The 25,716-nt window shown below is 34.3% G+C and overlaps 1 protein-coding gene and 1 pseudogene across 30 annotated transcripts in view; one reads left to right on the top strand and one right to left on the bottom strand.

Moving 5' to 3' along the window:
• SOX6 (SRY-box transcription factor 6) overlaps positions 1-25,716 on the bottom strand; it is a 665,852-nt gene that overhangs the window by 208,015 nt on the left and 432,121 nt on the right. The gene's annotated exons all lie outside the window — the stretch shown is intronic.
• LOC144295526 (phosphatidylinositol N-acetylglucosaminyltransferase subunit P pseudogene) lies at positions 6,250-14,078 on the top strand (annotated as a pseudogene).

The raw sequence follows: 25,716 nt of genomic DNA, 5'->3' as shown, positions 1-25,716 counted from the left end.
CAACTTATAGATGTAAAAATAGATCTTGATTTAAGTGATAGGCCTGGAGTTATTCAAGAAATTAACACTCAGTCTGGCAGTTAAGATCCTCTGCTATGTTTTATTCCCCAAACCCTATTTCCTTAACAAGTGTATGGCCTCCTCATTTCAAGCCCAAATACAAAGATCATGCAGACCATGGCACTCCCAAACATTCCAGATACAAAATTTACAATACCAATGAGAGGCTGAGAAATACACTCAAATATTTGCACACATCAAGTGTAGTATTGCCTTAAGGTGGCAGGCTGAGATGGTCAGATACTAGCCAAGAAGAAGTCACCTGGAGAAGTCTAGGAAGTGTTCCTAGCACTTCCTAGTGGTGGCAGTCTGAGATGGTCAGATACTAGCCAAGAGGAAGTCACCTGGAGAAGTCTAGGAAGTCTTCCTAGCAAGGACTGAGGAATCTGATACTACTAAGGCTTAGGATAGTTGCCTGTGTGAGCACGCCATACATATTATTGCCCCTTTCCAGGGTGTATTTACAACTTGCCTAGTGTAAATCAAGGGAATCCTTGCCCTAGCCCAATATACCTCATTGTACAATAATAATTGCTTAAAATTACATAGCATCTGCTTTGTGTTAGGAAGAGCTTTCTATATATAGAGAGATATATCAACTCATTGATTCCTTATAACAAATCCTCTGTAGTAGATCACGTTGTTATCTCCATGTCATAGATAGAGAATTGAAGCATAAAAAGGTCAAGCAATTTGCCCAAGTCCTAAGTGATTAAATCATATTTCTAAGATTCAAAATCAGGCAGTTAAGCCAGAGTCTCTCCTCTTAAACATATGATAAATGGAGAACAGTATCCTAAATGATCTACCCTCTCAAGACAACTTCACCCAAAGTAGTTGAAATTCTTTTTGAATTTTTGCTGTCATTGTTGTTTTTAATACAATGTTTCCTGAGGTCCTTACTAAAATGCAAAAATGTACCTAGGGAAGGATCTATGATACCTTTTGTTCTTTAAAATAGCTCAACCCGCTAGCACAAAGCTCGTTTTTGACCTTTCAGCATAAGACACAAATATCTACCATTGTTTATAGTTACTTTCCATTACTAATCCAATCTCATGCTCTCATACTCTTACTCTCTCTCTTTTATTTTCCATCTAATCTTATTTCCTCCAAATTCTAAACTCCTGGTATTGAGACCTCCCCATCTGGATTCCTGTTTAAACTCCACCAGATCTAGTAAGTAAACCTGAACTCTCAAATATTGAAACTTTAGTTTTCTCTAACAGATTGATTTGGCTTGTTCTCTAGCTTTTAGTGGCCTTTTTGGCTCCTCCTTAAATCCCTACCTCAGGTCTGCCCCCAATTAGATCAGCAACCTAGAGAGCCTAGTCCAGACCACCTTTTCTTCCCATAGTGTTTATAGGTATCAGCACATCCCAGTGGACCTGGCTGTTGCTAGTGTTAAGACTGCAATGTGAAGGTGTGCTAAAAACTTCACATTAAAGCAAAACTGAAACAACAACTAAGAGAGATTGCTTATTTGTGTTTTTGCATAATCACAGATAGTTCACAGATTGCCGAATTATGGTACTGAGTATCTGACCAGATAAGTGACTAATAATACAGATTCTACCCATTACAAACTCAGATGAGCTTGTGGAAGGAAAATGGAAATGGAAATTTCATACCGATTCTGAAATCACAGTTTCTTTGATTGTTCTTTCATAGCTGAATACATCTGGATGAGTAGCAAATTCTTTTCATTCTCTGTTTTGACTTTAACAATGATTTCTGGTGTAATAGGTGTTATCATCATCTTATTATAAAAACACATCACATTCAGAAAGCTTTTTTGAAGTTTATCCAATGTTTCCCATGTAAAATCCATAATATTCAGGGCACAAATATTAAGGAAAACCAAAGAAAGTAAGAAAGACAATTACAACCTCAGTCCAGAAATAACTACCGGTGTCCCATCACAGGATGATCTTTAACATGCTAATGTAAACATGAACAAAATGTTTTAAATATTTTTAAGCCTTTTTTAAAAAAATTAAACATCAAGTTATGTTTGTTCAGCCTATATATAAAAAATCAATTTAGTCACAAATAGGATTTCTTATTCTCATACTGGGACATTCTCTTACAAATGCATAGAAAAGTATGATTCAAGGTTTTAAAAGAGTTAGGAGAACTTCAAACAACAATTGCAGGTTACAAATGGAATTTTAAAAGAAGTTTATAAAAATCATTTCAAATGTAACTTCAAAACGTTTATGGTTTTACAATTGTCACATGAAGAAAAATAAGGATTTCTAATTTTTTAACTTGAAAGCAAAAGCTGGCCATTTGATCCAGAGGCAAGAAAGGAAAAAATATTAATATTTGAGCCTTGTGAGGAATAGAATACCACAATCAATGAGATAGTGCTAATAAATAACCTCAGCAGGGCTGGATGCCACTTTTTGAAGAGACAAACGTCTGAAAAGGCAACAAGAAGACGATTACAATCATTACATTTAAGGGTGATATTAAAAAAGAACTTTGCTTATAAAAGACCTTATAACATCAGTAGTCCCAGAAGAATGGCAGAGGTAACAGGCTCTGCAAATACACAGATCTCAAATGCATCCTCCTGCTAGACTCTGTTGGCTCCCCATCCAGGTTTAAAACTTCTGCTGTGAATTAGGTAAAAATCTGTTCGATTCCTAATTCTATATAGAAAAGTGGTGGGGAGGAAGAGCAAATGATAGGCCATTATGGGCAGTCCTAACTGACTGCTTGCAGCTGATGGGCAGGCTGTGTCATATTCATCTCTACGACAAAGCACAGATTTTAACCATGGGGCCTGCCATTTATTTTGTGCTCAGTGAAGTTGAAATGAACTCATAACCAACTCTGTCTGAATTGTTAGTTCTCAGACTAGAGATAGGCAGCCATAGCAATTAACAAACCAGATGGAATTGCTCTAGACTTCGGCAATATTTCAGCCATATCTGAGTTGCTTCCAGTGTTAACTGACTGAACTTAATAATCATCTCCATAGCTATATAAGCAATAGAAAATCGAATCCAATTAAAAGAGATAAATAATGAAGTTTGAAAAGCTATAGAAATGTAGATTCAGATACTATAAACATTTTTTGAGCACATATGATGGTCCAAATACTTCCTATACACTAAGGTTAGTATTAGCATTTTTATCTGTTTCAACAAACTTGGGAAAATGAGGCAAAAAGGTTAAAATATGTCTAAGATAACAGCTTGTAACCAACAGAGCTATAATTCTAAACCAAAAGATCTGATCCCCAAGCCCAAACTCTTTCTGGTAAACCACAAATGTTTCTAGGGGGAAAAAAATGACAACTAGTTTAAGACAATAACTTCATACAGTCTTCATGAAGTCCTTCTGCCTTTTTTTAAGGTTACTTTATTCATAGATATTTAGGACAATTACAATGTAATGCTATTTAAAATCTTGTAAATAATAAATAAAGTCTAATAACTAAGAAGACTGAGTCTATATAAACAGATGTTTAAGCGTCCATCTCAGGTCATGATCTCAGGCCTGTGAGATGGAGTCCTGCATATGTTTCATGCTCAGTGGGGGTTCTGCCTGAAATTCTCTCTCTTCCTCTCCCTCTGTCCCTCTACCCCCTCCCACTCTCACATAAGTAAATAAATCTTTTAAAAAATATATTTTAAAATAAAATTAATAAGTCCTTAAAAAAAGGAAAATACTCAGATGTTGCACCTAGAAATTAAATTTCAAATTGCATGAAAACAATTTCAACACTTCTCTGAACACCAACTACAATTTATGAGGTAGAATCAACTGAAAGACTACATAAACCATATGCATGAGCAATTATACAGGAAACGGTTCAGAGGGACTTATATTGTTGTATTAACCCTTCTAACATCACCTTCTTCCAATAGAATTGAATTATATGCCAAGACACTGTAATCAGAGATGAGGTTCTAGTTCTTAATTGCCAAAAGAAAGAACTGCCAAAAGAGTTGCATACAGTTGATAAGCTAACTCATTCAGCTGTGCTTAAGCAACCAAAGCTTTTTTAGAGGAATTTTTTTTTAATAAATTTTATTTATTTATTTATGAGAGACACAGAAAGAGAGAGGCAGAGACACAGGCAGAGGGAGAAGCAGGCTCCATGCATGGAGCCTGATGCGGGACTCGATTCCAGGTCTCCAGGATCATGCCCGGAGCTGAAGGCGGCACTAAACCGCTGAGCCACCGGGGCTGCCCTAGAGGAATGTTTTTTAAAAAGTAGACTCTTCAATGGACAAAATCCATTCTTTGGTTGAATTTCAAAATTTACCAAGGTGGCTCAGTGGTTGAGCATCTTGCCTTTGGCTCAGGTCATGATCCCAGGGATCTGGGATCGAGTTCCATATTAGGCTCCTCGCAGGGAGCCCGCTTTTCCCTCTGCCTATGTTTCTGCCTCTCTCTCTATTTCTCAGTCTCTCTCTCTCTCATGAATAAATAAATAAAATCCTTAAAAAAAATTCCACTGGGAAGAATGACCCTGACTCTATCGCTATAGACTGATCCAAATCAGTGTCTCACAATATTTTAAAGTCTATGCCTCCTTCCCAGCTTTCTCGCACTGTATTTTATATACCTACTCGAGTCAAGATTTTGTTTAGCTGATTCACCTTCCATAGTTTGTTTAAGAAAATAATAGGCGTATTAATAAACTTTAACAAACTATAAGTAACCTCCTTTTAGATTTCTTTTTTACGTATCAAAAACAATTATAAATATGTTGAACGGATATCTGCAATTTGTTTCCCCTACACCTACAAGCTTAAAACAAACTTGAACAATTTTAACTACTCATTGACTTTATAAAAACAACACATTCTTACCTGACACAACTTATTGACACGTCTCCAACATATCTCTAATCTCTTTTAAAAATGTTGATAGGTTGCTTTCTGTCTTTTCTGTCTGTTTCTTTTTTTCTTTTTTTGTTTTTATTATTATTTTTTCCCAACCTAATTTTTCTCTTTTTAAACTTTTTATTCAAATTCCAGTTAGTTAAGATGCGGTGTAATATTATTTTCAGGTGTACAATATAGTGATTCAAAATTTCCATATAGCACCAGGTGCTCATCACAAGTACACTCCCTAATCTCCATCACCTATTTTTAAAATTTTTTTCATTTAAATTCAATTGAGTTAACATATAGTATATTATTAATTTCAGGGATAGAGTTTAGTGATTCATCATTTGCATATGACACCAGTGCTCATTACATCAAGTGCCTATCACCCAGTTATCCCATCCCTCCACCCACCTCCCCTCCAGCAACCCTGTTTGTTTTCTATAGTTAAAAGTCTCCTGTGGTTTGCTTCCCTCTCTCTTTTTAACTTATTTTATTTTTCCTTCCCTTCCCCTATGGTCATCTGTTTTGTTTCTTAAATTCTACATACGAGTGAAATCATATGGTATTTGTCTTTCTCTGACTGACTTATTTCATTTAGCATAATGCTCTCTAGCTCCATCTGTGTCACTGCAAATAGCAAGCTTTCATTCTTTTTATGGCTAAGTAATATTCCACTGTATTTATTCTTATCTATTCATCAGTTGACAGGCAGTTGGGCTGTTCCCATAATTTGGCTATTGTAGATAATACTTCTATAAACACTGGGATGCATGTGTTCCTTTGAACTATTATTTTTTGTATTCTTTGGGTAAATACCTAGTAGTATAATTGTTGGGTCATAGGGTAGTTTTATTTTTAACTTTTTGAGGAAACTCCATACTGTTTTCCAGAGTGGCTACACCAGTTTGCATCCCCACCAACAATGCATGAGGGTTCCACATTCTTGCTAACACCAGCTGTTTCTTGTGTTGTTTATTTTAGCCATTCTGACAGGTATGAGGTAATATCTTATTATCTTTCTGTCTAATGTGCTGGGATTCCAGAAGTACTCAATTATTATGCACAAATGACATATTTTATTTTTGTTATGTTCTATGACAAAGACAATTTACCTGATCACTGTTTTGGCAACAATAACAGACATAATCTTCTGAATTACTTGATAATGTTATTTGTCTTTCAATTTGTTTACTAAGCTATTTCCCCAGCACCTAAACCAGTTCTAGACACATAGCAAGTCTTCAATGAATACTTATTGAAAGGAATTCTATTATATGAATTAATTCAGATAATTCATCATCCAAATGAGGACATTTGTTAAATGAATGGAGGCGCTATGAATGACTACATCAAGAACACAGGTGTAAACCAGGCAATCCCAGGTATGCTCAAACATAGTCTTAACATATTCTCACTTAATGTCAGTTTCCAAACAATGTTACATAAATAGAACCCTAGAGTTGATAAACTTCATAGAAATTCCATGAAATATGGAATTTTATACTGTTGGTAAGCCTGAAATATGGTTGATGCAATGTTATAGAATAACTGGGCTCAACTCATCACTTTTGAACACATATAGAAATTCAAAATAAATAATTATAGGTATAACAGACCTATCATCTAGAGTAAACTTAACAATATAATCTTAAGTCTTATAAAGCTTGTACAAATGCTCTTTATTTGCCAAGTATTTTGAAGAGAAATTTTTAATATAACATTCACAGAAATAGTTTTCCGTGAAATGTAATTCCCAGTTAAAGAGATATAAGGTCATGCTAATTTTTCTCATTTTGAAGAGACAAGCTTATAATTTTACTTAGTAATTAACTAAAAAACACAAAAATTTCCATCTATAAATGATGAGAATATTAAAATGTCTAAATCTTATAGCATTATATCATAAATTTTAATTTTGATATTAAGTACATGTTCTTTCATATGATAAATATACAAACACATAAATCAATGAAAAACTTGTATTTGCTTCTGAAGATTCTAAGGCCTTGGGTTATACCAATGAAGAAATAATGAAAATTATTTTAAAGGAAAACTAATGGAAAATCTTGTCTAGCATAAAGTAAAATAAAACTTTCCCTCTTTATTTTAAGTTGAAAATTCAACCAAATTTTTGGAAATACATACCAGACTTTTAATCAACAAAAGCCACAGAGTCAATGGCCTTTGAGTAATTCTATGGGAAAAGTATTTCCCCCAGTTCTACAAAACAGTATTAGAAAATCTACATGCTTACAATCATTCCAGAGAGTTTACAGTTAATTTTCTAAGAAATTAACAGCAACATTGTTTACCAAATTTCTTCCTAATATAGAAAAATAATTAATTCCCAAATTATATTAATAGGAGTATGAAAAGAAACCACCTATACCTCCAGAACTGAGCTACATTTGAGTCCTAAACTATATTTTCAAACTTATGCATAGGCAGTTCTAACCAGACATTACCAAGCATAGTGGGATTAAAAGGGGTTCTAAATGAAATTTAATTCTTACTATGATTCTATAATTGGATGTAATTTATATAGTTAATTATAAAGACCATCAATAATTAAAAAACTGAAGGGTCTAGGGGTGCCTGGATGGCTTAGTTAGTTGAGCAACCGACTCTTGATTTTGGCTCAGTCATAATCCCAGGATCCTGGACCCTCTCCCTCTTCTCTCTCTCTCTCTCTCTCTCTCTCTCTCTCTATATATATATATATATATACATATATATATATATACAATCTTAGAAAACAAACCTGAAGTATCTAAATCAGGTGAAGATTTAAAAGGCACTGAAAAAAAAGCAAACACCAAAATACAGTAAAATCTACTCTATGTGATTTGGGAAAAAGTTTCTGCCATTCCTTGAGTTTTCAGGCATCCCTTTATAGGGATACCTGAGTTAAGTTGTAATAGTGTTAATTCATAGTTGTTAAAGTTACATCTGAGGCAGCAGAAATCCATTTTTTAAAGAAAAAAAGTCTAAGATACTAAGGTGAACATCAATTAAGAAATTTCAAAACTGTAGATCCAAAGGCAAGTGTTAAACCACTACAATGCTAGTGTAATTAAATAGATATTTGGTGTGAATTTGGAAAGAGCCAATAAGAGTTTACTCTGGCAACCCAAGAAATCATCATCAAGGTGAGGTGATATTATTTTTACTATCATTCATTATCATTATAAAGTAAACACCATGGTAGAAATTCTACCAAGTTAGTAACTCTACCAAGATAAAAGTTTACTATAAGGAATTATTCAGTATTAGGCTACTCATTTTAAGCTTCTTTCTATTTGAGTTAGTAAAGTGATACAAGTCTATCATGAAAATAGCCTTATTTAGTCTAAAAGTTTATTGTTAAAATGGATATATAAAATTATTAAATATTTAGTTTATATAAGGTGAGTAGACATGAATGATAACATTGTTTCAGCTAATCTGTACATGAAAATAAGCTCGATGTAATATAAGTCAAAACAACTAAAAAGGTACTAGAAAGTGCTTTTACATACATTACATTTTCTGAACCTTAAAACCCCCTAGTAAGACAGCTATCATTATCTTCATTGCCAATTTACAAATGAAGAAAAAGATAGGGAGGACACAAGATTTACTTAAAATCACATAGCCAGATCTTAAACCTTAACTTCAAAACTATTTACTTTCCACTTCAAAACAGCCAATTCTTCTAGACTAATATTCTGAGAATGTATTTTCTTATCTTGAAGTTTCACAGCTCTCATCAGCATTAAAGTAACATTGTGCTTATTTTCCCCAGCCTGAAGTCCCAGGTTGACCTCATACACTGGAAAACAGGAAAACTAGAAGGGAGTGTGTGTGTGTGTGTGTGTGTTGGTGTATATGGATATAGCTTAATGTATTTTCCAATTTGAACATAAGCAAACAATTGTTACAAAGCTCATTGCCTAGCTGAGCTTTTTAAGGGGAGAAAGGGAGCATTATGAAAGAAAGAAAAAAATATATCACATTTTTCCCAATCAACCCAGTTTTTTGTTCTCCATATTTTCCATCACTGTTTCTACCACCGTTAATCTACATCTGTAGGTGATCTGTCAAAAATTCACCTTATCTATTAGAAAATAATTTGAAATGTCTTTTTTAAAGTATACTTACTTAAACAATCACAGACTCAGAAAATCAATGTTGTAAAGAATCAAAGAAGTCATTCAACAACCAAGTTTTACAAATCAGGAAGTTGAAAGCCAGAAGGGGAAAGTGATATGCCTGATGTCAGAAAGGTAATTCAAGTTATGATGAGACCATAGAAGTCCTGATCAGAACTCCTTCCACTGTAACATGCCACCTTTTAAAAAACCAAATGAAGTGTAATCATCCACTTTAAACTGTTTTTGGAAGATGGTTGATTTCAGGAATCATTTTCCTCAGTCCACTTAAAAAGTAATATTGATTCTTCTTTAAATGCATTTTCACTTCCTCAAGTCTATCAGGTAATCTAACAATAAGATGCTAGTCAATGATAGAAGCAATCAATAAGTAAATATCTTAAGAAGTACAACTTGCTCGAGGATACTAAGACTTTCACTCTGGAACCTCAGCATACAAGTTTTCATATGGGTTGGTTTAAAGAGATTAATCAGAGTTCAAATGACACCTTTTCAGAAACAGCGAATCAGGATGTTTCATAGGTAAAACAGTTACATATGCACTTGGCAAGATTTCAGTGCCCACCATTGATCAAATTTAACAATTGGAATACTATGGACCACAAGAATCTTTGCATTTCATTGGCCCATGTATTTGAAAACCTGAGCACCTGCAGGGTTATCCAGATCCTAATTGCCTTTATTTTATTTTAATTTAATTTTATTTTATTTTTAAATTTTATTTATTTATTCATGAGACACACACAGAGAGAGAGAGAGAGAGGCAGAGACACAGGCAGAGGGAGAAGCAGGCTCCATGCAGTGAGCCGGACGTGGGACTCCATCCTGAGTCTCCAGGATCATGCCCCGGCTGAAGGTGGTGCTAAACCACTGAGCCACCCGGGCTGCCCCCTAATGGCCTTTAAATAAGAGCAAGAGCTATATAAAGAACACTAGTCTTAAATTCCTCAGGATAAAAATCTATGTGTTAAAAATATTCACTGAAACAACGCTGATGATAGTGAAAAACTGAAAACAAATGGAAAGTCCAATTATAGTGAAATGAAGTGAACAGATCTATCTACATGTGGGTGCTGATCACACAGAGGCAAATCAGATTTTTAACCAATTTTAGGAAAAGCCTCTAAAAAATGAAAAAATGCCATGTAATAATGTTAAGTGAAATAAAAGTAGCATAACACTGTGAAAAAACAGGCAGAACAAAAAGATCTGAAAGGCAATCTAACTTAAATCTGTTTTTAACTGGCAATTTTAGCATGTTTTCCTTTAGTATGATCACATACTATAGATGTCTCTTGATAACACAAGTTAGGGGCACCAATGTCCTATGTTGTTGAAAATCTGCACGTACCTTTTTTGTTTAGTTTTTATTTAAATTCTAGTTAGTTAACATACAGAGTAATATTAATTTCAGGTGTACACTATAGTGACTCAGCACTTCTGTACCACACCGTCCGTGATCATCACAACAAGTGCGTTGCTTAATTCCCATCACCTATTTCACCCATCCTCCCATCCAGCTTCCCTCTGGTAACCTCAGTTTGTTCTCTATAGTTTAGAGTCTGTTTCTTGATTTGCCTCTTTCTCTCTTTTTCATAAAAGGGATTTTTAAAAAATCAGTGGATTTTGGGAGTGTAGGACAACAGAAATGCAGAAAGTTGTTAAGATTAACAGATAAAACTCTCAAGCTGAGGTCAGGATAAATCACATAAGCATATATTTAGTAAGAATTCATTGCTTGCTAGTATATAGAAAGTCACAGAAATAGAAAAAAATAAAATTCAAACATAGTATGATGCTCATCTTCTGATTTGCAAGGTGTGTAATAAGAAATAGTAGAGTATATTAAAAATATTGATTATGAAGTTGTATAGTGGAAAATGACTGGATTATAAACCCAGATATCTGGGTTCTAGTTTTAGTTTTGCCACTTTGTGGAAGTGGTTTTCTGGGCCTCCATTTCACCACTTGTAAAATGAGGGTGTTGGACACTTCTAGTTATAGGTTATAATCTAGAAATATTCCATGACTATAGACTCTCTCTGAAATTTTAATTTTTTTTTATGAAAATCATTCCATCTTGCCTGTATCTGTAAAGTTCATTAGCATCTTGGTAGCATGAGAAAAAAATCATTTATGTGACCACGAACTTAAATGTAAACATATTGTGGACATTTACATGTGAAACAGGATTCAAAATGAAGTAAGTATTGCTAAGAGAGTCATTCAAAACAGAGTCAAAAGAACAATAAGGAAGTAGAGCTATATGCATATTTCCTGTTTCAACTGTCGGAACACCATGAACTTTGACTTTTGTCAATTACAATTTGTCATTTGCAACTCCACCACCTCCTTGAACACATCCTTCCAAATTGAACTGAAATAGAAATAATGGGAAAGCCTATCATCTAAATAGCCAATTGTGTATTACATAGTTTAAATTTTGCCAGCACCAATCATAATTCTTTCAAAATAAGTTATGTAACCTCATGGTTTTTGCTTTTATAAAACTGCGTTCCCCCCTCCTAACTCCAAGCACACCTTAAATTTCAGAGGATTCTGTGTCTCCTAAGTTATAATCCTTAAGACTACAAATAAACTCTGGTTGCCTTACAGCCACTTGTTGATTGACAAGACATCTATACTCATTAGATTAACATCGTATTACAACCCAGCACTAACTATTTAGATGTGATTTTTTTTAAGTTAACTTTGAGAGTAACCTCACCACATTTAAAAACCTCCTTCTTTTACAATGTGACATTAAAATTAATGTTAGTTTGGCCAGCAAATTCACTAACTCACAAAATATATTTTTGTCTCTTTATGTTTACAAAAAAAAAACTGGAATAAAAGAATACGTAAGTTGAACTTATATCATTCTGTAAATGAAATATAACTTAATTTTTGACTTATCATAGTTTCATATGTAAGTTTACAGGTTTTGTTTATATATTTTAGGAATATATAGGAAGCAGTATGGAGATGTGTTTAAGAGCATGGGCTCTGGAGCCAGATTGCCTAGTTTTAAAACTTAACTGTAACTTTAATCTTACTGATCTCTTTTATAAAATTGGAATAACAACAGAGTATTGTATACATCAAGTAAGTTAACACAAGTTAATACACGTGAAGCACTTCAAACAGTGATTTCACATAGTAAATATTGAATAAATACTTGTCAATATAGTCATATAATGTCTATTATTAAAAATCCATTTTAGCATCTATCCTGGGGCACCTGGGTGGTACAGTCAGTTGGGTGTCCAACTCTTGGTTTCAATTCAGGTCATGATCTCAGGGCTGTAGGATTGAACCCTGCACTGGGCTCCATGTTCAACATAGAGTCTACTTTAGATTCTTTATCCCTCTGTCTTTGCCCCTGCTACTCATGTTCTCCCTCTGGAATATAAATAAATAAATCATTTTTTAAAAAAAAGTTTAGAATCTATCTCAACAGTGAATAAAAGTTATATGATATACAGAAAAGGAGACAGAACATAAAGACTCCTAACTCTGGGAAACGAACTAGGGGTGGTGGAAGGGGAGGAGGGCAGGGGGTGGGGGTGAATGGGTGACGGGCACTGAGGGGGGCACTTGACGGGATGAGCACTGGGTGTTATTCTGTATGTTGGCAAATTGAACACCAATAAAAATAAATTTATTATTAAAAAAGTTACATGATATAGAATTATGATATATTTTATTCTAAATGTTTAATAAAGTTCTAATATTAGACATTTTCATTGACTACAAAATATCAGTTTATTCCAACATCCACAAGGATGAAGATGGTAGTTGGAAATTCAGGCATGGTCCCATCAATCACCCAGTTAAACTTTTCAAAGCCCAGACTTTTTTAAATGGCTTACATACCCCTTTATGATCTTGTACTTGTTTGCCCATCTAACCTCATTTCTCACTTTTCCTGTCCAACTTTAACACCTGCCCACCTCAAACACAAACGCACATGCACACATTATTTTCACTAAAAACGTAAAATTCCCCAGAAAAGTAATTTCACTGTCACATTTTCAGGTCTAATCTATTCATATTGCAAACATTCTCCCACTCATTTTTTTCTACTGTAGTGTTACTTTAAAAGTGAGAGCTGGAAATACGCTAATCCTTAGCAATAGAGGAATGGATAAACAAATTATTCTTCATTGATCTGGGTATGTTATGCAAACATCTCTGAAGATAATGTAAAGAATTCATTCATTCAATTAAATATCTACTGAGCATCTTCTATGTATTGTTCTAAATTCTGCAGATTAGTGAGAAAAACAGACAAAAGTTTCATCCCTCAAAATGAGATAAATCTATATTAAAGAAAAAAATGCAAGCTGCAACATTTTTATTTTAAAAATTCCATTTTTAAAATAGGCTAGCAGGGGCTAGAGCAAAGAGAGAATTTTATGTTATAACTTTATATACTTCTATATTCTGTTGTACAATAATGTACAGTGATAAGTGATGCTATACAATTCTTAGAACTATTAGGGACAAAATATCTCAACACCCACACTCACCATACACCCAAGGAAGGTGTGTGGAAGGCCCCATTCCCCATCCATCTTGGCTGCAATGCAATGAGACTGTCTAAGGCTACAGGGAAAATTCACCATCACCATTGACAGAGAGAACAATTTATGGCTTTGTTCTTTTCTTAAGCTCCCAATTTGGCTACGTACCATATGTCATAAGGGCTTTTATTTCTGAATCTTGACTAAACTCCATGGGCTAAATCTAATGTCCTCAAAAATATTGGGCAGTTTCATGACCTATCTCTTCATTACTACAGTAATGGGTTATGTACTATCATTTGGAATAAACATGATGAGTAGATCTCCATTTATCTTCATTCATACAATCAAAGGTCAATAATATGCTAATAATCAACAGCAGAAGAAATACCAAGGAAAAGATCATCTCAGGATTAAGAGATATTCTATTTAGTGAAGTCAACCAAATGTTCTTTCTTGCAATCAAAGAACTTGACACCAAAAATTGAATTTGATTAAGACTAACACCAAACATTTAATATGTGTTTGACATAATAATTTTGACCATAATTATTTTGACTATCTTTCTTATTAATACCCAATACTGAAAGGTAAAAAACTGAAGTTGAACTTGAGTTCCATTAATATCATTACATGTTCTCAAATATTTGTTATTAATAGACAGACTAAATAAAATCATGCATTTAAAAAAAGAGTAAAATATCTCTCACTCAAGGGCACATAATTGTTTATAAGTTATTTCTTCCTAACATAAAGAAAAAAATTTCTGCTAAGAATCACGTAAGGAAAGTTAAGGGAATGGGATTTGAGGTGAGAAGATATTTAAAGAAATTAGGTTCCTTCTAAATTAATGTTTTAAATAATTGTGTGTATACTGAATAATAATCAAAGATTTAAAAAATAAATATATAACTTTTTCGGGGGAGAAGTTTTGTTCTCCTCACTACCATTATATTTACATCTATTACTTGACCCATACTTTTCAAAAAGCATTTTGAACATCATCAGGGTCCACTTTTATATGAATGCTATATGCATAAAATTATATTATAATATTACTATTATCTTTTTGTCTTTTTCACTGCATTGGCATTTATGATAAAGATGGAAAGCCAATGATAAGTAGAATTACTAGTGCCTTATCATAAATCAAGCCAGTGACAGAATTGTACTACTTAGTGGTCACTGAAGTCTTTGTAACCACACATATGTATTTTTTTATTCATTTTATTTTTTTCCAAGATTTTATTTAAATTCAAGTTAGTGTATAATGTAGTATTGGTTTCAGGAGTAGAATGTAGTAATTCATCACTTACATATAATACCTAGTGCTCATCACAAGTGCACGTGTACTTTTCTTAATGTCAGTTTCACTTAAAAACTCTTGATTTAAAAAATAATCTTATTAAATATCAACTTACAGTATACTTTGTAATTAATAATTATTTAAATTTTTCTTAATTTCTAATACTAAATGTGTCAATAGACAAAAGCCACATAAACAAAAGTTCTTTGGGTCTTCATTAATTTTTAAGAGTATTAAAATAGACCTAAAATTGCTGACCTATATGTAAACAATTCTGAGACTCTAGTCTTATCAGACTACAAGTAAATTGAGTTAACTGCTTTCCCAACTCCAAAGACATAGGAAGCACTCAAATATGTGCTAAATGTAAATGATTCTCAAAACTATTCCAGGAAAAAATATAATTTAAGAATGAATAAAAAGCATGAGTTTTGAATTAGAGCTGAGTTAAAAACTAGTTTTATGGTTTTGGACAATTTTTTATGCTTTTTCTGAGCCTTTGTTTGTTCATATATGAAATAAGATTTATGGTATCTGTCCAGAATAACTGTTGTTAAATATTGATAAGCAAATATTTTTCAATATTGTTAAAAAAGAGAGTGAAGATGTAGAGCAGTTTGAACTCTAATACGCTGCTGGTAGTAATGAAAAATGGTGCAGCTGCTTTGGAAAATAGTCTGCAGTTCCTCAAAAGGAACTGGGTCCATATCAAGAGGAATGCAAACATACATCCACACCAGAACTTATATAATGTTCATTGCAGCGTTATTCATAATAACCCCAAAATGGAAACAATCCATGGCCATCAACTGATGAGTGAATTAATAAAATGTGGCATAGATCCATATAATGGAATATTATTTGCCCTTGAAAAGGAATGATAGACTAATATCTGCCACAATATTGATGAACTTGGACAACATTGTGCTAAGTGAAAGAAGCTCATCACAAAAAAACACATATAATTCCATTTATATAAAATATCCAGAATAAACAAATCTATAGAGATAGAAAGTAGATTGGTGGTTACTTGGGGCTGGGAAATTTGGAGAGAAATGGAAGATGACTGCTCAATGATAAGGGATTCCTTTGGGGTGATAAAAATATTCTCAAATTGATGGTGATGATAACAGCACAACTCTATGAAAATACTTTTAAAAAACCTGCTGAATTATATTCTTTAAATGGGTGGATTTTATGGTGAATTATATTTAATAGAGACACTGCCAAACAACTAGCAAACAAGGATGCAAAATGCGTGACACACATCAGAAGTTCAATAAATGGTTTCTTTGTCTTGGTAATAAATGATGTGTCTTTCAAACTCCACTCAGAAACCTAAGACACATCACAAAGGTTAGAGCAGATTCAGTTAGACTACGGGAAATAATTTATATATCAATGGTCAACAAACAGTATAATGCATTAAACAAAGAAATTCCTGTTTACAGGGTGCCTGGGTGGCTCAGTCAGTTAAGCATCCAACTCTTGATTTTGGCTCAGGTCATGATGTCAGCATTATGGGATTGAGTCTTCTGTTGGACTCCACACTGGGCATGCTTGGGAGTCCTTCTCTCCTTCTTCTTCTCCCTCTCCCTCTTCTTTTCCCCCACCACCTCATTCATGTTCTCTCTCTTTCTCTCTCTGAGAAATAAAAAAAGAAATTCCTATTTTCTTGTCTAGTTATTCTTATTGATATAATAGAAACTGTCCCTTTTTAAAAATTTCTGGAAAGATGAATGAAAAAAATAGGATTGACCTTCTAAGATTCCTTGCAGTTGTGTAATACGAACTGAAATTTAATATCTGAGTTAAATTTTGATGTCTTAATTGAGGCTTCCTAGTATGTTTCAGGAAAAAAAGCAGAAAATCTTGTATTTGAGATATGAGAAAATTGCTTAGCAGATAGTTACTAACAACTTCCCTCAGTTAAATTGCTATTAATGAAAAGAAATAAGTAATCTCTATCTCATATTTCCTCTTTGTATTAAAGAATAAAATTATTATATTGTACAATAAAGTTTTGGATTGCAAATTCATTGAATATAAAGGTTACCTTGAAAAATATCCAATGCATGCCAAGAAGAATCATACTAAGAAGCAAAACACACTCTAGAACTATTGTCTTTTTCAATGGAAACAAAATTGTCTACGCTCTTGCCTACTTGAGTTAAAAGAGGTATTTTTGATGTTCAGTTAAAAGAGGTACTTTTTGTATCTGAGTTTCAAATTTGAGATCTGCCTAATGGCATAAGTGATCAGACGGATATTCTGATCTTGAGGCATAAACTAACTAGAACCTCCATTCAGAAGCAGAAGCATACTGGAGAAGCCAGGGTGAGAAGACAGAAGAATAAAAGCAATTTCTCAGTCTTCACTGACACTCATAGGCTTCTCGTACATCTTTTAAATTCACTACATTCATTTAATCATTCATTGAGTAAATATTTGTTATACACCTTGGGTCAAGCAGTGAACTCACACAAACTGTTTTCATGCAATTTACCTTCAAGTGGGGAAACTCAGATAATAAAGAAATTAAAAACTAAAAAGTATATTAAGATACAGCAAATGTTATGGGGGAAAAAAGCTAAGTAGGTAGAAGAGGTTCCAATGTTAAATAAGATTGTCATGATAGGATTCTCTGAGAATGACAATTAAGCAAGAACTTAATTAAGCAAGAGCTAGATAAATGATCCAAGAGAGTATTGAGGAGTAGAGCATTCCAAGAAGAATAAACAACAAATGCAAAGGTCCTGAGGTGTGTGACTGTTAGGGGAAATTAGTAGGTAAAGAAACCATGAGTAAAAAAGAGCAACAGGAAGAGGTGATATTTTGATATAGCAAATATATATTTGGTCTTCATCGCCAGTTTTAGCTTCAAAAATACTTGAAATTCCCTGAGTAGTAAGAGTGAGAGGAGTGTCTATCGCTCATAATAAGCCCCTCTCAACCCCACCTGAGTTTATGTTTATGAGGTGATTCTTAATGAGCCCCTACATAGTTCCAGGATATGGGCTGCTTGCCAGAGGAACCAACTATGTGATTAGAAAGTTGGAACTTTCAACCTTACCCCTGACCTCTGGGGAGGGGAGAGAGGCTGGGGACTAATTTAATCACCAGTGGCCAATGATTTAATCAATCATACCTATGTAATGGAACCCCATAAAAATCCTGAATGAAGACAGCCAGAGAACTTTAGAGTTGGTGAATACATCCTTATCCCAGGAAGGTGGAGCTTCCCATACCCCATGGGAAAAGAAGTCCTATGCTCAGGACCTTCACACCTTGCCCCATATATCTCTTCATCTTGCTATTCATTTGTATCTTTCATAACAAAAAAGTAATAGTAGAGGGTTTACCCAACTTCTGTGAGCCATTAAAACAAAAAATCAAGCTGAAGAGGGGGTTTGGGGAACTCCTGATTTGTAATCAACTTGGACAGAAGTGTGGATGAACTGGGGACCCATGACACATAATTGGTGTCGGAAGTGGACAGCAGTCATGTGGGATTAAGCCTTTAATCTGTTGTGTGGGCAGCCTGTGCTAAATCTGTTTTTTTTTATATGAAAATTGAATTAAATTGTAGGATACCCAGTTTGTGTCCACAGAGTGTTGAAAAATTGTTTGGTGTGGAAAACTCACATTTCTTTGGTGAGGGCAGTGTTTTGAGTAGAGAAACAGCTTTCGTTTAGGAGAGTAATAGAAGATGAATTTAGAGAAGAAGGAGAGGGTCATATCTATCTTGTAGGGCCTTTGGGCCATTGTAAGAGCTGTGGCCTTTATTCAAATTAATATGGGGATCCATTAGAGGCTTTTCAGACAAAGAGTGATAACGGTTTAACTGACATTTTAAAAGGATCCACCTTGCTTTTCTGTGGAAAACAGATTGTATGGAGACAAGGGTGAAAGCGTAGTACAATAATCCATGCAAGAGAGATTGGTGGCCTGGACCAAGTAATGGTAGTGGCATTTAAACTTGGGTAATTTGAGAAGAATTAAATATTTACAAAAATATGGAGCAAGTTTTAAGGAAAACAACAAGGGATAGTGATATACCCAGGAGCTAGTTATAAAATGAAGCTGTTATCATACTGAGGCCTTAAAGCATATGGGAAAAGGATGGTTGCTGGAACCTAGAGAATATAGTTGTATGGACAGGGTCATGAAAGGGCCACCACCAACCTGCAGCAAGGAAAGAGCTGTGAAGAGGAAGAGGACACCAACCTTACTCTCCCCCAGCTCTCCTGAGCCTCTCCTGGGTTGACCCCAAATGGATGTCAAAAAGAGAGGGAACTCAGTACTGTTCTCAGTGCACAGAGTGAATTTAAAAGGCATAGAGAAAGATAAATGGAAACTATTTCTTGTAGCGAGGAATCAAGGTTAACTTTAAGGTTTGTGACCTCAGGACCCAGGGCAGAGTTGCTTTTTAACTGAGATGGGAAAGAATTTAGGTACAGTAGATCTGGGAAAGAAATCAGGAATTCCATTGTAGACATGTTAAATTTAAAGTGTTCAAGTAGAAATGTATAGTAGAAGACTGGATATATAAGGTTTGAGCTCAAAAAGGAGGTCTGGGCTGGAAATTTAAATACTAACCCTAGTTGTTATGGATTTGAAATACCAAAGAAAATGTGACACTGATCCATAAATACAAATGATTCCCTTTCTTTGAGAGATAATTCTTTTATTTACTTTGAAGGGGAAAAAAAAACCCTTTAATAATATTAGAATGAATTCCCTCTTTAGCATCCTCTAAAGCATGAGCTAAAAAGTTTATAATTATCTGTGTTATAATTATCTCCCTATGCCATTATAAACTGTGACCTCCTTATGGGTAGAAACCATTTGTTAGTCATCTTTTTATTCCCAATATCTAGCATATAAAAGCCTCTCAAAAATGTTGAGGACACATGAGTGGAATTAATGAAAATATAAATAAATGAAAATAGGGTTGGGATTTGTAGGGTATCCTGAAGGTGTTATCTACAATGCCATATTAATGAAAAAAGTTTAATTTTTATAAAAAGAATCTCTTCTACCTGACTGTCTGAAGACTCAAATATCCTGACCCATTCTGTAACAGGAAGTCAAGGGGAGGCCAAGAGTCACACTTTAAACAAAAGAGGCTTAAGCAACTTTAAAAGCCTCTGTTGGTAAAGCAAAGAGCAAGCACTATGGATAGTCTGAGTAAAGAGGGTGGCTCCATACCAGATAATAACAAATCACATTTATTTGTTTGTTTCCTGTGCCCTTGAGGCAGAGCCTGTTTTTATTTTTTGTAATATTAATTATACTAAATTTAGTGTTTATCCTTTCAAAACCTGTTTTTACACAGTTACTATATGTGGGTTTATAAGAAAATATTTATGGTACTTTTACATGTTTTAGTTATATCAATCTATCATATACTAGATATATAATTTTGTGTCATTTTTCATTTATTCATGTCTTCAAATTCATACATGTTGATATATATAACTCTTGTTTATTTTGACTGCTTCTATATTTTGATTACTTTATAAACAATGCTACAGGGAACATTCTTGCACACATGCAAGAGTTTCTTTAGAATATATATATGTGTTTGTGTATATATATGTGTGTGTGTGTGTGTATGTGTATGTATACTGGGATATATATACCTACATATATATATATATATATATATATATATATATATATATATATATATACTGAATTGCTAGTTGATAGAATATGTGCATCTTCAACTTTGCTAGATCTAGTTAAACTCAGGGTGGATATATAAACTTACATTCCTACAAGTAGTTTATGAGAATCCCAGTTCCTCACATTTAATCTTTGCCAGTCTGATAGATATGAAATAGTATCTTATTATTGCTCTAATCTGCATTTCCCTAGTATTCAGGCATCCTCTTCTGTGAATTGCCTATTTAATTTTAAGCCAGTGTGGAATCAACAAGCGAGGTGTACCCCATTTTTTTGGTACCATATCAGTGACCAGGTCTGTTCAAGAACCTTCATGCCAAAGTCAAAAACCAGTTCCTCGGCAGCCCAGGTGGTTCAGCGGTTTAGTGCCGCCTTTGGCCCAGGGCGTGATCCTGGAAACATGGAATCGAGTCCCAAGTCGGGCAGCATGGAACCTGCTTCTCACTCTGCCTCTCTCTCTGTGTGTCTCTCATGAATAAATAAACTCTTAAAAAAAAATTAGTACCTTTGAACAAAGGGATTTGGATTTTCCTCTAGAAACCACAAAATTGAGTGGGAGTGATTCTCAGGGGCATGGGTTTAAGATATTAGAGAAAAGTTAGATACCAACATAAATGAAAATGGTTCTCCTTTTCTCTGATACTTGAATTTTCTTTGACAAGGGAAAAACCTGTATTTTATTCCATTTTTCTTAGCATGTCTAATGTCTCCCTCTCTATCTTTCCTTGTGTGTTGTTTTTGTCTTTCTGTGACACACACTTAAACACACAAAATCTGTATTAAAAACAATGAAAAATAGCACTGAAAATGGGAAGAACCTTGTGGACAGTTTGAAGAAAGAAATATAGAAGGATCAACTTTCCCAACAGCCATCAGTGGAGATGAGGTAATTTCAAGTAACTTACAAAAACCAATATACTTCACCTAGCATACAGTATACATGTGAGAAAAATAGATTTTAATATAATTTCAGCAGTTTATACATAAGTTATGATCCATTCCAACAGGATTTTAACAGATGTTCCTTGGTGAAAAAAAAAATCTCTGTATTTATTGCAACATATGCAAATTGGTAAAAAAAATATGAACACCAATTTCAAAATTAACTTCATATAATACAATTCTTCCATCAAAAATCCTATTTTCAGAAACCTCCCTAAATTTGACATAATATCAATTTTTTTTACTTCTTTAATGTATACTGTATTAGAGATGTCTTATTACAGACACTTGAAGATTCCACATTTTGACAGTGTTAGAACTCTCCAAAACTAGCCTTTATGACTAGTATAATATAGAACATTGTCAAATAGAGTTTTCTGTCATAATATAAGTGTTCTATATCTTTGCTGCCCAATACAGTAGCCACTGATCACATGTGGTAATAAATATTTGATATGTGGTTCATCTGATTGAGGAACTAAATTCTAATTTTATTTTAATTGATTTGAATTTATTAAATAGCCAACATGTGGTGAATAACTTCTATATTGGGCAACAGAGATTTAGTGTAATACAGAAAAAATCTTCCTTTCATCTAGCTATACCAAGCAGATAACTAGAACTAAGCAATCTCTACTCTAGGATCAGAGGTCACATGACTCTCATATCAGCACCACTGGTAGTAATCTATTTCTTGCTCCCTATCAGTGCTGAATTACTGGGTGCCTACTATCCAGAGCTTCTTCTGTATCTTATGTCCTGATTCCCATTTTTAGCAGAGTTTACCTTTGACTCTTGTTATCTAACCTATGGGTGCTTGGATACCTGGATACTAGGTGCTTCATGTTCCTAATTTGTGTCCTTGGGCATCTCTGCTTGCTAGCTCACTTACAGTGACTCAGCCACATCAATAACCATTATGCCCCAGCTCTTGCGATGCTAGTGTTGATTGGCTACATGCTATTTCCTGCCAAAAGATTCAATATTCATATCCTCATTCATGACTTTAGCCAGAATTAAGGTATCTGTCTAACCTATGAGATTTTTTAAGCACACTCCTGGGTCTGATTTCTCTTGGCCTTCTTCTCAAGAAATGAAAATTGTTTATTTGGAAACTGTTTAAGATAATCTAGTAACTTAATCCTCTAAATAACAGTGACCTCTATACATCCTCGTATTCAAAACACTTGTTTTTCCACTAGTACCAGCTATTTCATTTTCCTGATGAGCAAAGAGCAAAGCTGATTTCTAAAATATCTGCAGAGATATCAGAAAATTGTAGTATGAATTGAAAGAACTTTGAGACAAATACTTAATAGATTCCAGTGTGTGATACATTTTGCAGGCATAATAGTAAGTGGTCATTGTAAGTGAAAGATGACAATCTTCCCTTAACTATTTTTCCTAACTTTAATTATTAACCATAGTATAATTTATTATTAAAATTCTATTCATGGCTCATAAATTTTTGCAGTAGACACACAAAAATACATGTCACTATGCTAGAAATGTAAGGATACTAGTAGTCTAGACAGCATCCAGAGTTTCTAAAGTTTATGTCCTACAATTATTCTCCTGATATATCTAGGCACTCTGTTAACTGTCTAATAACCAGAGATGATTCACTGTTGAATTATAGAGCATATTACCCTAAGAAAAAAACAGAATAATATTAAATAATCCTTGACAGCAAATAAAAATCCAAAGTACAGGGCAGCCCTGGTGGCCCAGGGCGCCGCCTTCAGCCCCGGGGCGTGATCCTGGAGACCCGGGATAGAGTCCCACATCAGGCTCCCTCCATGGAGCCTGCTTCTCCCTCTGTCTGTGTCTCTGCTTCTCTCTCTCTCTCTCCCCATGTCTCTCATGAATAAATAAATAAAATCTTTAAAAAAAAATCCAAAGTACACCAAAACCCCCCATTGATCTCAAAAAAAAGTAATTTGTTTTTGTTGTTTGTCTGATTTTGTTTTTGTTTTTCTGTTTGCTTAGCTCAAAGAGACTTGGGAGACTTGGAAAAATCCATAAGGAAAGGGATCCCAATAATGACCAGAAGAGATATTAGCACATCTTGGTGGAAAGAGCATAAACTTGAAGCATCGTATAGTCCTCCATTCAAAACCTGGATTGTCCATTATTATCTTGTGTCTTCAGAAACATTTTCCTGAGCCTCTGTTCCTTCCTTTGCAAAAGGAGGATAATGATGCTGACCTCATGCCATTGGTTTGAGGATTAAGTAAGATAAAATAAACAAAAGCATCGTGACACACAGTATTTGCTCAGTAAATGTTAGTCTTTGCTTTTGACAGCACCCTCCTCTCTTGCTCCTCTGTAGGTCTTTAAAGACCTATCTTAAAAAAAAACTTTTTAAAAAAGGAATTTCTCATGTCTGACTGGTGGAAAATATGAAATATTGTAAACTCCACAAAGGCTAACACAATGGGGGGCAAATAGTAAGCACTAAAAAAGATTTGTTGATTGATTGAGATTCTATAAATGCATTCCTTCTTGAAAGCAGAGGGATGGATGAGATGAATTCTAGAGATCCCTCCCTGGTTAGTAAGAAAGTTTCTGTCAGTGTCAACCACAATAAATTCAACATGAAGGCAAAAAGGAATTTTTTTTTCTGTTCCTACTTCTGGTTTTCTTTATGAAATACAATACAGAAAATCTCCTCAGAGTCATTCTTGCAATCTTAAGTAAACTCTTCTTTCTAATTGAAAAAAATCACAACTAGTTTTGTCCAGTATTTCAATTCATCTCATTCATCACTTCTTACTCATTTGTTTCTTGGTCATTAATTCTGATTCCACTCAGACAAGCCTTTGTAAATATTTAAAAGATGGTCCTGGTAGAGAGAGCACCATATCCAGTAGTGGTGATCCCCTCCTCTTCTTCCTGACACCAACACTGAATAATATGCAAAAAGGAAGACCAGGATAAGTAATGATTACTCCAGTAAAATGCTTTTCAGCATCCATCTGGGACAGCAACCCTAAACTGTGATAGTCATGGCTGAGAAATATACAGTCAACCGTGGAGATTACAGCAGGGCCATCATGCTTCAAGGCAAATGCCTACGTCACTAAACTATGGCTGGAAAAATAAAAGAGCTTCTTTCAGTAACCAGTCAACAAGAAATCCAGGACTCTCAATGGATATGAAAGCCTGTGTTTAAGTAAAACCACAGAATGGTTGTGCCCATTTCATTTTCTTTAGCTTTCTTAATAAACTTCTATTTATGCTCCCTTGATGTTACCAACTTAAACTTTAGGTTCTCAGTAGGTTTTCCCACATTTCAGCATGGAAAAACTTCTAGCCATGTAGATTTACGTAAAGCACTCTTTGTATCCTTCACTGTCTCTTGAAATCTTGCAACCCAAGCACAACAGCTGCATATTTAAAAAGTAGAGGTGGTTTTACTAACTTGAGTAAAAAGTATTCTTGGGTCCAGATAAAACTAAAGTTTTTCATTAATAACTATATTAGCTGGAATGTGCCATAGATGCATTTCGAAGTAGTAAAAACCTACCTGTTTATAATACGGTGTGTGTGTGTGTGTGTGTGTGTGTGTGTGTATAAACACACATATATACATATGTATGTATATATATTCTTTGAAATTAAAAAAGAAGTTTAAATCTTCATTTTAAAAGGATGATTATGAGCCAATTTTACAAAGGTCTTTCATTGTAAAGATCTTTAGATGTCTCCTACAATCACTGTTCCATAAATAACCACATTTCTAACAAATCTTAAAATCAGACTGCTCTCAATAGAAATCTGACATTTTTCTTCAATAATCTCTGCTTCTGAGTCTATTTGAAAAGTTGGTCAAAGACAGGAGCCATGTGCACATGTATGGTTTTGATTCCATCTATACTCCTTCCCTAATTCTTGTGGCTTGGACCCATTCCAGGTGCTCTGACTTACCCTGTGGTTTGTATTTGAGATCCCCTTTCTGACTCATTGCATTCTTCTGATTGACAAACAGATTTAGATTTGAAAACAAACAGTTACCTGCCTGTAATTGGTTTCTAACAGCTGCACTGTTGTAGCACTTCTTAACCACAGTGAAGGTGCCTCCTAGAGAAGATTCCTATTTAGTGCACAGGGGCACGTGCATGTGTGCATATGTGTGTGTGTGTGCGTGTGTGTGTGTATGTGTGTGTGTAGGGTTCCTGCACTTG

Source organism: Canis aureus, chromosome 23, assembly GCF_053574225.1.
Source record: "Canis aureus isolate CA01 chromosome 23, VMU_Caureus_v.1.0, whole genome shotgun sequence".
In the NCBI taxonomy this organism is placed as follows: domain Eukaryota; kingdom Metazoa; phylum Chordata; class Mammalia; order Carnivora; family Canidae; genus Canis; species Canis aureus.
The sequence above is the reverse complement of the archived record's forward strand: the minus strand, read 5'-3'. Positions and strand labels throughout refer to the sequence as shown.